Genomic DNA, 13,034 nt, shown 5'->3' with positions numbered 1-13,034 from the left:
AATCTCTTTACTGGCAAGTCTCTTTACTCGTTCCGTAATGCATCATCCCGCAACTAACTCATTAATTGCATTGCTTGCAAGGCTTATAGTGATGTGCATTACCGAGAGGCCCCAGAGATACCTCTCCGACAATTGGAGTGACAAATCCTAATCTCGATCTATGCCAACTCAACAAGTACCATCGGAGACACCTATAGAGCACCTTTATAATCACCCAGTTACGTCGTGACGTTTGGTAGCACACAAAGTGTTCCTCCGGTAATCGGGAGTTGCATAATCTCATAGTCAGAGGAACATGTATAAGTCATGAAGAAAGCAGTAGCAATAAAACTGAATGATCATTGTGCTAAGCTAACGGATGGGTCTTGTCCATCACGTCATTCTATAATGATGTGATCCCGTTCATCAAATGACAACATATGTCCATGGCTAGGAAACTTAACCATCTTTGATTAATGAGCTAGTCAAGTAGAGGCATACTAGTGACACTCTGTTTGTCTATGTATCCACACATGTACTAAGTTTCTGGTTAATACAATTCTAGCATGAATAATAAAAATTTATCATGATATAAGGAAATATAAACAACAACTTATTATTGCCTCTAGGGCATATTTCCTTCAGTCTCCCACTTGCACTAGAGTCAATAATATAGTTCACATCGTCATATGATTTAACACCAATAGTTCACATCTTTATGTGATTAGTTCACATCTCCATGTGACTAACACCCAAAGGGTTTACTAGAGTCAATAATCTAGTTCACATCGCTATGTGATTAACACCCAAAGAGTTTTGCTTATAAAAGAAATTTAGTCAATGGGTCTGCCACATTCAGAGCCGTATGTATTTTGCAAATTTTCTATGTCTACAATGCTTTGCACGGAGCTACTCTAGCTAATTGCTCCCACTTTCAATATGTATCTAGATCGAGACTTAGAGTCATCCAGATCGGTGTCAAAGCTTGCATCGACGTAACTCTTTACGACGAACTCTTTGTCACCTCCATAACCGAGAAATATTTCCTTATTCTACTAAGGATATTTTTGACCGTTGTACAGTGATCCACTCCTGGATCACTATTGTACCCTCTTGCCAAACTTATGGTGAGATACACAATAGGTCTGGTACACAATATAGCATACTTTTTAGAACCTATGACTGAGGCATAGGGAATGACTTTTCATTCTCTTTCTATTTTCTGCTGTGGTCGGGTTTTGAGTCTTTACTCAACTTCACACCTTGCAACACAGGCAAGAACTCCTTCTTTGACTGTTCCATTTTGAACTACTTCAAAATCTTGTCAAGGTATGTACTCATTGAAAATATATCAAGCGTCTTGATCTATCTCTATAGATCTTGATGCTCAATATGTAAGTAGCTTCACCAAGGTCTTACTTTGAGAAACTCCTTTCAAACACTCCTTTATGCTTTCCAGAAAATTCTACATTATTTCCGATCAACAATATGTCATTCACATATACTTATCCGAAATATTGTAGTGCTCCCACTCACTTCCTTGTAAATACAGGCTCCACCGCAAGTCTGTATGAAACCATATGCTTTGATCACATTATGAAAGCATATATTCGAACTCCGAGATGCTTGCCCCAGTCCATAGATGGATCGATGGAGCTTGCTCACTCTGTTAGCACCTTTAGGATCGACAAAAACCTTCTGGTTGCATCATATACAACTCTTCTTTAAGAAATCCATTAAGGAATGCAGGTTTGACATCCATTTGCCAGATTTCATAAAATGCGGCATCTGCTAACATGATTCGGGCAGACTTTTAAGCATCGATACGAGTGAGAAAATCTCATCGTAGTCAACAACTTGAACTTGTTGAAAATATTTTGCGACAATTCGAGCTTTGTAGATAGTAACACTAATATCAGCGTCCGTCTTCCTCTTGAAGATCCATTTATTCTCAATGACTCACCGATCATCGGGCAAGTCAATCAAAGTCCATACTTTGTTCTCATACATGGATCCCATCTTAGATTTCATGGCCTCAAGCCATTTTTGGAATCTGGGCTCATCATCGCTTCCTCATAGTTCGTAGGTTCATCATGGTCTGGTAACATGACTTCCAGAATAGGATTACCGTACCACTCTAGTGAGGACCGTACTCTGGTTGACCTACGAGGTTTGGTAGTAACTTGATCAAAAGTTTCATGATCATCATCATTAGCTTCCTCACTAATTGGTGTAGGAATCACTGGAACTGATTTCTGTGATGAACTACTTTCCAATTCGGGAGAAAGTACAATTACCTCATCAAGTTCTACTTTCCTCCCACTCACTTCTTTCGAGAGAAACTCCTTCTCTAGAAAGGATCCATTCTTAGCAACAAAGATCTTGCCTTTCGGATCTGTGATAGAAGGTGTACCCAACAATTTATTTTGGGTATACTATGAAGACGCACCTTTCTGATTTGGGTTTGAGCTTATCAGCTTGAAACGATAAGCATCATAACCCCAAACTTTAATAAATGGCAGCTTTGATTTCTTGCCAAACCATAGTTCATACGGTGTCATCTCAACGGATTAGATGGTGCCCTATTTAACGTGAATGCAGTTGTCTCTAATGCATAACCCCAAAATGATAGCGGAAAATCAGTAAGAGACATCATAGATCGCAACATATCTAGTAAAGTGCGATTACGATGTTCGGACACACCATTATGCTATGGTGTTCCAGGTGGCATGAATTTGTGAAACTATTCCAATTGCTTTAGTTGAAGATCAAACTCGTAACTCAAATATTTGTCTCCATGATCAGATCGCAGGAACTTTATTTTTGTTTACGATGATTATCCACTTCACTCTGAAATTCTTTGAACTTTTCAAATGTTTCAGACTTATGTTTCATCAAGTAGATATACCCATATCTGCTCAAATCATCTGTGAAGGTCAGAAAATAACGATACCCACCACGAGCCTCAACACACATCGGATTGCATACATCAGTATGTATTATTTCCAATAAGTCAGTTGCTCACTCCATTGTTCCGAAGAACGGAGTCTTGGTCATCTTGCCCATGAGGCATGGTTCGCAAGCATCAAGTGATTCATAATCAAGTGATTCCAAAAGCCCATCAACATGGAGTTTCTTCATGCGCTTTACACCAATATGACTTAATGGAAGTGCCACAAATAAGTTGCACTATCATTATTAACTTTGCATCTTTTGGCTTCAATATTATGAATATGTGTACCACTACGATCGAGATTCAGCAAACCATTTATATTGAGTGTACGACCATAGAAGGTTTTATTCATGTAAACAGAACAACAATTATTCTTTGACTTGAATGAATAACCGTATTGCAATAAACATGATCCAATCATATTTATACTCAACGCAAACACCAAATAACATTTATTTTAGGTTTAACACTAATCCCGAAGGTAAATGGAGTGTGCGATGGTGATCTTATCAATCTTGGAATCACTTCCAACACACATCATCACCTTGCCCTTAACTAGTCTCTGTTTATGTTGCTACTCCCGTTTTGAGTTACTACTCTTAGCAACTGAACCAACATCAAATACCGAGGGTTTGCTATAAACACTAGTAAAGTACACACCAATAACATGTATATCAAATATACCTTTGTTCACTTTGCCATCCTTCTTATCCGCCAAATACTTGGGGCAGTTCTGCTTCCAGTGACCAGTCCCTTTGCAGTAGAAGCACTTAGTCTCAGGCTTAGGTCTAGACTTGGGCTTCCTCACTTGAGCAACAACTTGCTTGCCGTTCTTCTTGAAGTTCCCCTTCTTCCCTTTGCCCTTTTTTTGAAACTAGTGGTCTTGTCAACCATCAACACTTGATGCTTTTCTTGATTTCTACCTTCGTCGATTTCAGCATCACGAAGAGCTTGGGAATCATTTATGTTATCCCTTGCATATTATAGTTCATCACGAAGTTCTAGTAACTTGGTGATAGTGACTAGAGAACTCTGTCAATCACTATCTTATCTGTAAGATTAACTCCCACTTGATTCAAGTGATTGTAGTACACAGACATTCTGAGCATATTCTCACTAGCTGAGGTATTCTCCCCCATCTTGTAGGCAAAGTGCTTGTCAAAGGTCTCATACCTTTCGACATGGGCATAAGTCTGAAATACTAATTTCAACTCTTGGAACATCTCATATGCTCCGTGGCATTCAAAACATCTTTGAAGCCCCGATTCTAAGCCGTAAAGCATGGTGCACTAAACTATCAAGTAGTCATCATATCGTGCTTGCCAAACGTTCATAACATCTACATCTGCTCCTGCAATCGGTCTCTCACATAGCGGTGCATCAACGACATAATTCTTCTGTGCAGCAATGAGGATAATCCTCAAATCACGGAGCTAGTCCACATCATTGCTACTAACATCTTTCAACATAGTTTTCTCTAGGAACATATCTAAAATAAATGGGGAGCTACATCGCAAGCTATTGATCTACAACATAGATATGCAAATACTATCAGGACTAAGTTCATGATAAATTAAAGTTCAATTAATCATTTTACTTAAGAACTCCCACTTAGATAGACATTCCTCTAGTCATCTAAATGATCACGTGATCCAAATCAACTAAACCATGTCCGATCATCACGTGAGATGGAGTAGTTTTCAATGGTGAACATCACTATGTTGATCATATCTACTATATGATTCACGCTCGACCTTTCGGTCTCCAGTGTTCCGAGGCCATATCTGCATATGCTAGGCTCGTCAAGTTTAACCCGAGTATTTCTGTGTGTGCAAAACTAGCTTGCACCCGTTGTATGTGAACGTAGATCTTATCACACCCGATCTTCACGTGGTGTCTCGGCACGACGAACTTTGGCGACGATGCATACTCAGGGAGAACACTTGTACCTTGAAATTTAGTGAGAGACCATCTTATAATGCTACCGTCAATCAAGCAGAATAAGATGCATAAAGGATAAACATCACATGCAATGAAAATATGTTACATGATATGGCCATGATCATCTTGCGCCTTTGATCTCCATCTCCAAAGTACCGTCATGATCTCTATTGTCACCGGCATGACACCATGATCTCCATCATCTTGATCTCTATCAACATGTCATCACATGGTCGTCTCGCCAACTATTTCTCTTGCAACTATTGCTATCGCATAGCGATAATGTAAAGCAATTATTTGGTGCTTGCATCTTATGCAATAAAGAGACAACCATAAGGCTTCTACTAGTTGCCAATAACTTCAGCAAAAACATGATCATCTCATACAACAACTTGTATCTCATCACGTCTTGACCATATCACATCACAACAATGTGATGGCCTGGCTTATTATGGATGATAGACTACTCATATCAATAAGGAATTCCTTCTTTTCCGGGATCCCATTCGGACAGAACTCCAAAGTTAAGCGTGCTCAGCTTGGAGTAGTGTCAGGATGGGTGACCGGCCAGGAAGTTGCTCCCGGGTGCGCAGAAAAGACTAGTATTGATCTGTGGGTCCAGTCTAGATCCCGCCAGGAGTAACGACCACCGGCGGGTGTGTCCGGGGCGTTACAAACAAGCCCTGCAAAAACAAGTAAGACGTCCTCTACTTTGTTGTTGCAAGTTTTACGTGGCTCCTACAGGCTGAGCAAGAACCGTTCTTACCTACGTATCAAAACCACAATGATATTTCGTCAAGTTAGTGTTGTTTTAACCTTCAACAAGGACCAAACATAGTCACACTCGGTTCAACTAAAGTTGGAGAAACTGACACCCGCCAGCCACCTATGTGCAAAGCACGTCGGCAGAACCAGTCTCGCATAAGCGTACGCGTAATGTCGGTCCAGGCAGCTTCATCCAACAATACTGCCGAACCAAAGTATGACATGCTGGTAAGCAATATGACTTCTATCGCCCACAACTCACTTGTGTTCTACTCGTGCGCATAAACCTGGCTCGGATGCCACTGTTGGGGAACATAGTAATTTCAAAAAAATTCCTACACACACGCAAGATCATGGTGATGCATAGCAACGAGAGGGAAGAGTATCGTCCATGTACCCTCATAGACCGTAAGCGGAAGCGTTATGACAACACGGTTGATGTAGTCGTACGTCTTCACGATCGACCGATCCTAGTACCAAACGTACGGCACCTTCACGATGTGCACACGTTCAGCTCGGTGACGTCCCACGAACTCACGATCCAGTAGAGCTTCAAGGGAGAGTTTCGTCAGCACGATGGCGTGATGGCGGTGATGATGAAGCTACCGGAACAGGGCTTCGCCTAAGCACCGCTGCGATATGACTGACGTGGATTATGGTGGAGGGGGGCACTGCACACGGCTAAAAGATCAATGATCAACTTGTGTCTTCATGGGGTGCCCCTTGCCTCAGTATATAAAGGAGGAGAGGAGGGGAGGCTGGCCGGCCCTAGAGGCGCGCCCAAGTGTAGAGTCCTACTAGGACTCCAAGTCCTAGTAGGAGTCCATCAAGAAGAAGGAAGGGAGAAGGAAGGAGAGGGAGGATAGGAGGAAAGGGGGGCCGGCCCCCTAGTCCCATTCGGTTTGGGCTAGGGGGGTCGCGCGCCCTGCCTTGTCCTGCCTCCTCTCTTCCACCACTTGGCCCATGAGGCCCAATACTTCTTTCCCCGTATTCCCGTAACTCCCCGGTACTCCGAAAAAATACCTGAATCACTCAGAACCTTTCTGATGTCCGAATATAGTCTTCCAATATATTGATCTTTACGTCACGACCATTTCGAGACTCCTCATCATGTCCCCGATCTCATCTGGGACTCTGAACTACCTTCGATACATCAAAACACATAAACTCATAATATCGATCGTCACCGAACGTTAAGCGTGCGGACCCTACGGGTTCGAGAACTATGTAGACGTGACCGAGACTCATCTCCGGTCAATAACCAATAGCGGAACCAGGATGCTCATATTGGTTCCTACATATTCTACGAATATCTTTATCGGTCAAACCGCATAACGGCATACATTGTTCCCTTTGTCATCGGTATGTTACTTGCCCGAGATCGATCATCGGTATCTAAATACCTAGCTCAATCTCATTACCGGCAAGTCTCTTTACTCGTTCTGTAATGCATCATCCCGCAACTAACTCATTAGTTGCATTGCTTGCAAGGCTTATTGTGATGTGCATTACCGAGAGGGCCCGGAGATACCTCTCCGACAATCGGAGTGACAAATCCTAATCTCGATCTATGCCAACTCAACAAGTACCATCGGAGACACCTGTAGAGCACCTTTATAATCACCCAGTTACGTTGTGATGTTTGGTAGCACACAAAGTGTTCCTCCGATAATCGGGAGTTGCATAATCTCATAGTCAGAGGAACATGTATAAGTCATGAAGAAAGCAGTAGCAATAAAACTGAACAATCATTATGCTAAGCTAATGGATGGGTCTTGTCCATCACATCATTCTATAATGATGTGATCTCGTTCATCAAATGACACATATGTCCAAGGCTAGGAAACTTAACCATCTTTGATTAACAAGCTAGTCAAGTAGAGGCATACTAGTGACACTCTATTTGTCTATGTATCCACACATGTACTAAGTTTCCGGTTAATACAATTCTAGCATGAATAATAAACATTTATCATGATATAAGGAAATATAAATAACAACTTATTATTGCCTATATGGCATATTTCCTTCAGTGGGGCCAACACTTACTACCTTGACCTGATTCTACTGCCATACATCCCTATGAATATCGAAAGTACTCATCCTACTTTGAGAAAAAATATCGTCACCGCAAGTTACTATTCTAAGGAGATCCTATCTGGATGCATGTTCCAAAGCCATGTCGGAGGGGGAAGCCATTACCGAAGCCATCTTCATCACTATTGTCGTATCCATGAGCATGTGTGAGTAGTTCCCTTAGGACCTATAGGTCCATAATGGTAGTTAGATGGTTCTCCCACTTTTTGGATCTTCAATACAATGTTATCATTCTTGATCGAGATCAATCTGATGTAATTTATTGGCGTGTTTGTTGGGACATGATGAATTGTCACTTTATGATGAGATTATTTATTGGAATCAATTGAGTATTTTGAGGTTTTTGTTGCTGCATAATTAAATAGCTTTGTATGCTCTTCGACCTATCTATCTTCTTTGGCCAAGTTCAATGGGTTTTTTCAGAAGGAGTTGTGCTTTGTAGTGGGTTGAATTTTGTGGTGCTCTTACCCGGTGACAAAAAGGGCCAAGACACATATTGTATTGTTTACACTAAGGATAAAAGGACGGGTTTTTTTCATATTGATTGACTTCTTCCTGTCTACACTATATCATCTTGCTTATTGTGATGCTTTGTTTCTTACAAACTTAATACCTTGAGATGTATGCTTGATAGCGGTTTTGGGGTGGAGTATTAGTAGTAGTTACTGTTAGATTAAGGACCTATTTATCATGGACATAATGCCTACAGATTATGCCATAAATGATCATAGTCATGTATATTGCAATTCCGTAAATTGCCCAACAGTAATTTGTTTACCATGCTAGTTGCTATTTTTGAGAGAAATGCCACTAGTGAACCTATGGGCCACGGGTCTATTCTCAATTAATAAATTCTTCAACACAATTTGCTCTTTTATTTGCCTCTATATTTTACAACTACCTATATCTATTTGCTTTAATCTTGTAACTAGCAAGACAAGGGGCTCGATAGCCCCCTTGCTACGTTGGGTGCAAGTTTGTATCTTCTTTGTGTGTAGCTGTTGTTTATCGTGTTAGCTTGTAAGCTTCCTACTGGATATGATAACCTTGTTCTCTAACCGAGGGAAATACTTTGCTCTTGTGCTATTTCACCCTTCCTCTTTGGGGTAATCCCAACAACTCCTACGGGAGTCAGTAACAATGCCAACAACTTTAAGGACACAATGTTTGAAGAACATTTGTGTTGAATAGACCTAATTGATGCTATGCTATGAGATCCATTCGTCACAAATTAATAATTTATAACACAGAGAATGTTAGAGTTTGCATAATTCCTTCGACCATGAGAATATCGATTTCCCTCATACCAGATGATGCACTTTGGGGTTTGTCCAACGTCAACTGTAGCAGGGTGATCATAAACGGCAGCTTATGGGTTCATGAAGCAGGAAAAGTTTCAAAGACATTGGAAATGTTTCGAAGAGTAAACCGAAAGTTTTTCACAAAGCTCGATGTAACGGAGAAAACCATCAAGCAGGAAAAGTGTTGGAGTACGTCCAATTTTTTTTGAAGGGTGCCAGAAAAGTTCTAGGACCGCTTGGAATTTTCTGGACAGCCCAAGGGGCTGCTCCCACATGGTGGTCAACATCCCCCTTTTCATGGGAGATGTTGGGTGGGGTGCCCCCTTTGGGAGGGAAATGTTGGAGGCCCCCACTATGGGGGCTAACTGCTCCCTTGTGTGCCAAGTGCTAGATGGGAGGGGGCCTTTGGGATCAATCCCCCCTTTTGTGATACAATACTAGGAGGGCCCCCCCTTTAGGGGCAACCTCCCATTTTTGTGGGGCAATGTTGATGATGGGAGGCCCCTTTTTGGGCAGCCACCTCCAAGCCTCTCGCACCCCTTCTTCTTCTATAAATAAAGGAGGAAGGGAGCCCTCCAAACACACAACAAGTTGAGACTTTGATCTCTCATCAAATGCCATGCAGTGACCTGCCTTCTCTCTCTCCCACTCTCTCTACTACAGGAAATAGTTTCGTAGTGTCGCAGAGCTGCCTAGTCTCCTGGAGAGAAGCGCTGCTAAATCCGTGACACCGTATGTGTGTACCTAGTAGAGAGATCATACATTCGATCTCCTGTCTGAGGGAGGAAAAATTCTCACATTTGGGAGGTTGTAAAATCCTTACTGCGGGAATCTACATTGACGATCTTCACCAATTGTTATTACGAGTTGGTAATGATGAGATCAAACCTTGTATGCATCTTCATAGTGGTCCTGGGCTAGTGCATAGGACGGATTTTTTCTGTTGCGTTACATGACAACATGACGCCATGATACGTCCATTTTGCATCATGCTTTTATATCTATATTTATTGCATTATGGGTTGTTATTACACATTATGTCACAATACTTATGCCTACTCTCTCTTATTTTAAAAGGTTTACACGAAGAGGGAGAATGCCGACAGCTGGAATTCTGGCCTGGAAAAGGAGCAAATATGAGACCTATTCTGCACAACTCCAAAAGTCATGAAACTCTAGGAAGTCAGTTTTGGAATATATAAAAAATATTGGGCGAAGAAACCACCAGAGGGGGCCACCCACTATCCACGAGGGTTGGGGGCGCGCCCTGCCCCCCTGGGCGCGCCCCCTGTCTCGTGGGCCCCTGGCAGGCCTCCGGTGCCCATGTTTGGCTATATGAAGTCTTTCGCCCTGGAAAAAATCATAAGCAAGCTTTCGGGACGAAACACCGCTGCCATGAGGCGGAACCTTGGCGCAACCAATTTAGGGCTCCGGCGGAGCTGTTCCGCCGGGGAAGCATCCCTCCGGGAGGGGGAAATCATCACCATCGATCCTCTCATCGGGAGGGGGTCAATCTCCATCAACATCTTCAGCAGCACCATCTCATCTCAAACCCTAGTTCATCTCTTGTATCCAATCTTTGTCTCAAAACCTCGGATTGGTACGTGTGGGTTGCTAGTATGTTGATTACTCCTTGTAGTTGATGCTAGTTGGTTTATTTGGTGGAAGATCATATGTTCAGATCCTTTATGCATAATAATACCCCTCTGATTATGAACTTGAATATGATTTGTGAGTAGTTACGTTTGTTCCTGAGGACATGGGAGAAGTCTTGCTATAAGTAGTCATGTGAATTTGGTATTCGTTCGATATTTTGATGAGATGTATGTTGTCTTTCCTCTAGTGGTGTCATGTGAACGTCTACTACATGATACTTCACCATTGTTTGGGCCTAGGGGAAGGCATTGGGGAGTAATAAGTAGATGATGGGTTGCTAGAGTGACAGAAGCTTAAAGCCTAGTTTATGCGTTGCTTCGTGAGGGGCTGATTTGGATCCATATGTTTCATGCTATGGTTAGGTTTACCTTAATACTTCTTTTGTAGTTGTGGATGCTTGCAAGAGGGGTTAATCATAAGTGGGATGCTTGTTCAAGGAAGGGCAATACCCAAGCACCGGTCCACCCACATATCAAATTATCAAAGTAACGAACGTGAATCATATGAGCATGATGAAAACTAGCTTGACGATAATTCCCATGTGTCCTCGGGAGCGCTCTCCTTTATATAAGAGTTTGTCCAGGCTTGTACTTTGCTACAAAAAGTATTGGGCCACCTTGCTGCACCTTGTTTACTTTTGTCACTTGTTAACCATTACGAATTACCTTATCACAAAACTATCTGTTATCGATAATTTTAGTGCTTGAAGAGAATACCTTACTGAAAACCGCTTGTCATTTCCTTCTGCTCCTCGTTAGGTTCGACACTCTTACTTATCGAAAGGACTACGATAGATCCCCTACACTTGTGGGTCATCAAGACTCTTTTCTAGCGCCGTTGCCAGGGAGTGAAGCGCCTTTGGTAAGTGGAATTTGGTAAGGAAAAATTTATATAGTGTGCTGAAATTTACTGTCACTTGTTACTATGGAAAGTAATCCTTTGAGGGGCTTGTTCGGGGGTATCTTCACCCCGACCGGTAGATCAAAGAGTTGCTGCTGAACCTACTGAACCTACTGAAAATGTTTACTTTGAAATTCCTTCGGGTATGATAGAGAAACTGCTAGCTAATCCTTTTACAGGAGATGGAACATTGCATCCCAATTTGCACCTAATCTATGTGGATGAAGTTTGTGGTTATTTCAGCTTGCAGGTATGCCCAAGGATGTTATCAAGAATAAGGTCTTCCCTTTATCTTTGAAGGGAAAGGCATTGACATGGTTTAGGCTATGTGATGATATTGGATCATGGAACTACAATCGATTGAAATTGGAATTTCATTAGAAGTTTTATCCTATGCATCTGGTTCATCGTGATCATAATTATATATATAATTTCTGGCCTTGCGAATGTGAAAACATCACTCAAGCTTGGGGGAGGCTTAAGTCAATGTTATATTCATGCCCCAATCATGAGCTCTCAAGAGAAATTATTATTCAAAATTTTTATGCTCGACTTTCTCTCAATAATCGCTCCATGCTCGATACTTCTTGTACTGGATCTTTTATGATGATGACTATTGAATTCAAATGGGATTTATTGGAAAGAATTAAATGCAACTCTGAAGATTGGGAACTCGATGAAGGTAAGGAGTTAGGTATAACACCTAAGTTTGATTGTGTTAAATCTTTTATGGATACCGATGCTTTTCGTGAATTTAGCACTAAATATGGACTTGACTCTGAGATAGTGGCTTCTTTTTGTGAATCCTTTGCTACTCATGTTGATCTCCTTAAGGAGAAGTGGCTTAAATATCATCCTTCCATTGAACTAAAAGTAGTTGAACCTATTAAAGTTGAAGAAAATACTATCACTTATAACGTTGATCCTATTGTTCCTACCGCTTATATTGAGAAACCACCTTTCCCTATTAGAATAAAGGATCATGCTAAGGCTTCAACTGTGGTTCGTAAGAGTAATACTAGAACACCTACACCCTTTGAGCAAATTAAAGTTGAACCTAGTATTGATATGGTTAAGGATCTCTTGTCCGATAATATTGATGGGCATGTTATTTACTTTTGTGATGAGGCTGCTAGAATTGCTAGACCCGATACTAAAAATAAATATAGACCTGTTGTAGGCATGCCTGTTATTTCTGTTAAAATAGGATATCATTGCTATCATGGCTTATGTGATATGGGTGCTAGTGCGAGTGCCATACCTCATTCTTCATACGAAGAAATTATGCATGATATTGCACCTGCTGAGTTAGAAGGTATTGATGTTACAATTAAGCTTGCCAATAGAGATACTATTTCACCGATTGGAATGGTTAGAGATGTTGAAGTCTAGTGTGGCAAAGTTAAATATCCTGCTGATTTTCTTGTTCTTGGTTCCCCACA

Source organism: Triticum aestivum, chromosome 4A (assembly GCF_018294505.1).
Source record: "Triticum aestivum cultivar Chinese Spring chromosome 4A, IWGSC CS RefSeq v2.1, whole genome shotgun sequence".
NCBI classification, from domain to species: domain Eukaryota; kingdom Viridiplantae; phylum Streptophyta; class Magnoliopsida; order Poales; family Poaceae; genus Triticum; species Triticum aestivum.
Note: the sequence above shows the minus strand (reverse complement) of the source record.